We start from the raw sequence: 5,784 nt of genomic DNA on the forward strand, positions 1-5,784 counted from the left end.
TGATTTTATTTTCATTTATCATTTTTTAAACAAATCTTTTTACACAAAATTAGAATAAATTTTATTGAGTGGTGTGATTCTCACTTATTGTGAAATTTGGAAAAATTCATGGGAATTTAATCATGAGATGTTTTTATTTTTTTATAAAAACTTATAATATATTTATTTTAGTTATATATTTTTATTACTAGCATTTGTATGAGAAAATTTTTATTACTAGGTTTTTTTTACCCTTTTAGTAATATTTATTACTAAGTTTTTTTTACTCTTCTAGTAATATTTATTACTAGGTTTTTTTTTACCCTTCTAATAATATACTATAACATTTGAAATAGAGACAAAAATATATGCAAACAGGACAATGAAAACTATAGTGGCCTGACTGAAAGGATAGATGATCATCCATGCTTTGAAAGAACCCCTCGAACTTCTTTTCAGAAAACTAGGTTGTATGACTTTTTAGCCCAAAAAAATAAATTGTCAGAAATTTCTAGAACTAGAATTACTAGTTCGTGCCATAAAGCTCCAGGGACTATAGTAATTAGAGTTTAGAGTGATGGTAATATTAGTCACTGCACATGTATTAAAGCAGCAAAGCTTAAACTTTGACCCTCCTTAGCCCCTCAAATCAATAGTGACTAGGTTGGCAACTAGTGGGAACTCACTTTCTTGGATTTCCTCATGACGTTACCTTAGAAATACCAAAAGCATATCAAATATAACTTCTTTTTCTGAACGAATACTTTACAGTGTATTTATGTGAAAATCCAAATCAAAAACAATTCAACCCGAATACCTGACCAGATCTAGAGAAATCAACCAAAATACCTGACTAATATTAGAGTTTCCCTCTCGTATTGGAAACTCTTTGTTTGTATTCAACCAGAATATCTAACAACATTCTACGCTACCACAACACCGTGTTGCTCATCATTTTCACAATTGCTCCGCTGCCCTTACCTCTTCTAGATCCCAAGGAGATCAAGGGCTTGCAGGGCATAAGATTCAGCCCAAAATTGAGAGATCCAAGTCTGAAATGTTGTATTACTACAAAGTTGTCTTGTTTGTGTTCTTCGAAGTTGTGGGACCTCTGCAGCTGACATCGTATCTCTTGATCAAGGTAAGCCTGATCTTCATTATTCTTTGTGTTTTTATTTCTAAATATGTATAAACAAAATGAGTGGCCACACTGTAGATGGGACTATGAGAAGGTCCATCATGTTCACCATGAGTTCACTGCGCCAATGGGTTTTGCTACCTCGTACGCACATTGGGTAGAGGTGTTGATATTGGGTATTCATGTTCGCAGCTTGTGCAAGTGTTACAGAAGATTGGACAAGCAACAAGCTCCGTGGAAAACAACCGAAGGCAACCCGAGAGCTCACCTTTTTGCTGGCTGCATGGGAGCCTTGGTCCAAGGCCAAAACCTGCCTTGATGATGCAAACCAGAGCGCTGACATACAACCAACGAAATGTGAAATGAAAATGGATTAGGGCTGCTAGATCTCCTATCCAAACGAAGCCCTAAACTTGGATCGCCATCAAATAAAACAAAGAAGATCTAAATCGTACAAATCAAACCCAATGTGAGAACCATGTGCCGGTGTTGAGGTGGACCATCTGTTCACTTCTAATTGGCTAAGCACGGTGAATTCTCAACAATATCTTGAAGAAAAACTTCATAATAAAACACAGATGGTTTTTAAAATGCATAAATAACAACATGAAACACTCCAACACACAAAAAAAAAAAAAATCACAAAATACAAAACAAAACACCACCAGATTCGGAATAAAATCCACAGAAAAATATTTAAAAATATATTCTAAAAGCAGCCGTTGAATTTTAGCTGTACCCTGCTGAATATCGATTGCACACACGCTTGTGAATATCGATTGCACACTGCCATATCAATTTAGACATGTGTGAGAAAATCTCTTTATGAACCGCCGCAATATAGAACTTGCAGAACACTATTCACAATGATCCTTCCAAGTCCAGACTATCTAGCTGTAAGCCGGGTGAGTCCGTTTATGGTTCCTCGCGTATTTCAGGTCTAAAGAGGCAGAGGAGTGGTTGGGAAAGTTAGAGGAGTGGTTGGGAAAGTTACAGAAATTCCAGTTATATTTAGAGAAAATTTGGCTAGAAAATTTTTTAAATCTAAATTATAGTTATTTAAATTTAAATTTTTTTAAATTTTTTGATTTTTTTTTATGGTGCCTTCCCGTCACTTTTGATCGTCCGACCCATTCCTCCCCTCGTTAGACGGCTCCTTCGGTTTTTCCTACTGTCATCTCGCTACTCGAGAGGAGACCGCAAAAACTTGTTCAGGTTTTCTCCTTCTGTCGTCTCGTTTGAACCCGCTCATACCCAGCAGCATATTTAACCCCCAATTCTTGTTCAGGTTGTTGACATAATGCTCGGGACTGAGGCCTGCACATTTAATAATTCATTTTGGTTTGTTCGCAGGACTTTAACACGCCTTTTTCTATGAATCTATTCTATATTTACTGGCCGATAGTTGTTGAAAAACAAGACACATGGACAGAACGTTCAGATTGGACGTCAAGGAATGATTTAGTGTTATGTTCCGAGCGGATCCTACGAAAAAATTCAGAATGCAACCTCAATAACCAGATTAGAACTACTCGCGAGTCGCGTAAAAGTAAAATGGCGCAGGCTAAGCATTTACGAAAAATTGGGCAGTTGAAAGGGTAATAATAGCAAAATTCCAATCTCATTAAGCCGTAGCTGTAATTTAAACATTTCTGTAGAAACTGTGAGTTCAACATTTTTTTTATGATCCAGTCAATCTATATTTTCACAAATACAATTCAGACCGCTCAGCTATATACATCTTTATTTACCCAAATGCAACCAAGGCCATCGAAAATTAAACGACGCGATATAGCTGAATCGTTAGACAGCTCCGGTATAAATCTTTTCATCTGTGATTCCGAAATCTTTGTGGAAAGAGGAAATGAATGAATGTATGGAGATAAATGTAAAAACGTGGTCGTTAACACTGCACCATGTCTCTATGTTACAACATAAAAACAAGCATATCATGGAATTATGGCTTCCATCAAGTAAAATTGCTGCGATTTCAAAATTTCAATGTTGTAACATCTTCATTGTCATACTCAAAATTGATTTAATTCATATAGATTAAGCAGACGGATCAAAGCCCAAAACGTCAACATTCCATTAATACCAAAAAAGTGCCCTGAGGACGGTAACAGAGCGAGGACAATAACCCGAGAACAGGTCAGAAAATCTACCATTCGTAACATCAAATACATAACCGCACGCAAAAATTGAACGGCACTGCGTAGTGCTTACTCATACTACCAAAAAAAACATCATGATTTGGATGATAATGGCCATTAGTTAATCTGAAGATTTGGCGAAAGGCACCCGGATGACTGAAACGCAATGAAGAGGATGAGCCATTTCACAGGACAGTTTAAGGACCTCGGACAGATCAACAGGATTTTCAGCATGTGGAAGCCATTCAAAATGATGGAGCAACTTAGCCACCCAGAGATTAACAGTGGCAAGCCCAGTGCCTTTCCGGGGCATACTCTACGACCGGCACCGAAAGGCGCAAGCCTCAGATCATTGCCCCTTACATCCACCTCTTCGCCGCCCTCCGACACCAAAAACCTCTCCGGACGGAACTCATTCGGCGATTCCCAAATGTTGGGGTCATGAGTAATCGACCACATATTCACCATGGCAGTCGTGCCTGCTGGAACACACATTCCATCGCCCATGTTGACATCTTCTGTAGAGAGACGAGCCCATGATAGGAGCGGTCCAGGTGGATGCATTCGCAGCGCCTCTTTCACCACCGCTTGGAGGTACGGCAGCTTTGGAATGTCTGAATCTTTCACGCTCCGGTCGTGCCCCACTACGGCGTCCAACTCTGCCTGAGCTTTCTTCTGAACTTCGGGGTTCAGCACCAGTTCTGCCATGGTCCACTCTGCCAGCAGAGCCGTCGTGTCTGTGCCACGAAAGATCATCTCCTGCGCACACAAGCCCCCCGAAACTTAGTTAATGCCCCTCCCCCAAATGCAAATGACTATATTAATTTTCTTCTATTCTAACGTAAGTGAAATACAGTGAACAGAGAATGGAAATAAGTACCCAGAGAACCGCGATCATATCCTCCTCGTCGAGCTTATCCTCTCCTTGCAACGACAGCAGAACGTCAACAAAATCACATTGATCACCGCTTTCTCTACGCTGCTCTTCCCGACGGTGCTCTTCGATGATATTTCTAACTAAACTTGTCACACGCGGTACGAGGCGGGCGCAGCGAGCATGTATTCGAAGAGGGTCCAGCGGTCGCAGCCATGGGAGATGATCCGCCCAGTTGAACGCTCCTAACAGTTGGAACCCTTCGTCAACCATCTCCCGCAGCTTCTTCACTTCTTCATTCTCATGAGACATGTCGAACCTCCTTCCAAACACGCTTCCCATGATATTGTTCAGCGCAGCTCCTTGCAGGTGTCGTCTTACCCTAACAACACCCTTAGAATGATACTCCTTTTGGATATCATTCAGCATTGCCACAACGTCGGCCTGGCGGCCAGCTTCGTGGGCAGCGATCCTGCGAGGAGCAAAGAGATGAGCAGAAGCAATTCTCCTGAGCAGCCTCCAGTAGTCCCCGTTGGGTGCGAAGCCAATAGCCCTCCCAAACAGCAACTGCTGTGCGGATTGCTTGAGGGGTCTGTTGGCGAAGTGAGGGGAGGTGAGCAACTCTCGGGCCACCTCCGGATCTGACGTGATAACAGCCGGCGTGCAGCCCAAGCTAAAGGACATGAGCTTCTTCGCACCATGAAGACGAGCGAGAGATTCAAGCTTGCGGTGAGCAAGGCCGACGCTAATGTCCATTAGACTTCCGATAATCGGCCATCCTTTGGGGCCAGGAATGGCAACGCGGCCTTTCTTATGCCGTCCAGCCCACCGTCCAGCCCACGCACAGCCTCCAGGGCTCAACCAGGAGACTAGAACAGCACAGACGGCAACAATAAGCAGTGCAATATACAGAGGCCACTGACGCCATGCAGAAACATCGTCAGATGAGGAGTGCAAGAAGTAAGCAGGGCCATCTTTTGTGAAGAGAGGAAGAACACAGACCCACCACCCGCTTCCTCCAGAGCTTCTGCGATTCTCCATTTTTAGAGATGGCCTTTCAAACAGAGAAACCAAAGCGACGAGGAAGCGGCAGCAGCAAAACCAGGAAGAGGAGTGCTTCGAGATGAAAATGAGCGAGGGGTTATGTCAATTTATAGTTTCGAGGACACTATCATTCTAATGGCGAGAGGGAGAAAAGGGCGGCTAGCACAAACCTAGTTTGAATCCACTTAAAGTGGCCGTTCTCACTCCTAATTACTTTACATGCCCTTAATTAATCATAACTCCAAAATACCCCTAATTACCGTTATCAATCCCTGATTAGCCTAAACAAACCACTGTTACCCCTATATACTACAATTACCACCACTAATTAGCATCAAATTACTTTAAACTACCACCAACGAATTCCTAGTTTTCATTAATTAAACCTATGTAATCCTTACCATCCTTAATTAACCCTTCTTTAATTTTTAACTAACTCTACATACCTTTAATTACTACAAAGTATCTATTATATCCTTCTAGATAACTTTTAATTGAGCCATATACCTTTAATTACTACAAAGTATCTATTATATCCTTCTAGTTAACTTTTAATTGAGCCATATAATATGTAATTTTCTTCTCTTATTAATGGA

At 41.3% G+C, this 5,784-nt stretch overlaps 1 pseudogene across 1 annotated transcript; it reads right to left on the reverse strand.

Annotated features, from left to right (window-relative positions):
- Window positions 1-3,195: 3,195 nt before the first annotated feature.
- Window positions 3,196-5,252, reverse strand: LOC149177630 (cytochrome P450 78A4-like; annotated as a pseudogene). Its single transcript, XR_016258787.1, has 2 exons — window positions 4,151-5,252; window positions 3,196-4,029 (listed from the first exon to the last, which is right to left on the reverse strand). The product of XR_016258787.1 is annotated as a cytochrome P450 78A4-like (transcript).
- Between the last annotated feature and the right edge of the window lie 532 nt (window positions 5,253-5,784).

This window comes from Pinus tabuliformis, chromosome 4_1 (genome assembly GCF_031772625.1).
Source record: "Pinus tabuliformis cultivar Carrire ecotype Pingquan chromosome 4_1, CPIR1, whole genome shotgun sequence".
NCBI classification, from domain to species: domain Eukaryota; kingdom Viridiplantae; phylum Streptophyta; class Pinopsida; order Pinales; family Pinaceae; genus Pinus; species Pinus tabuliformis.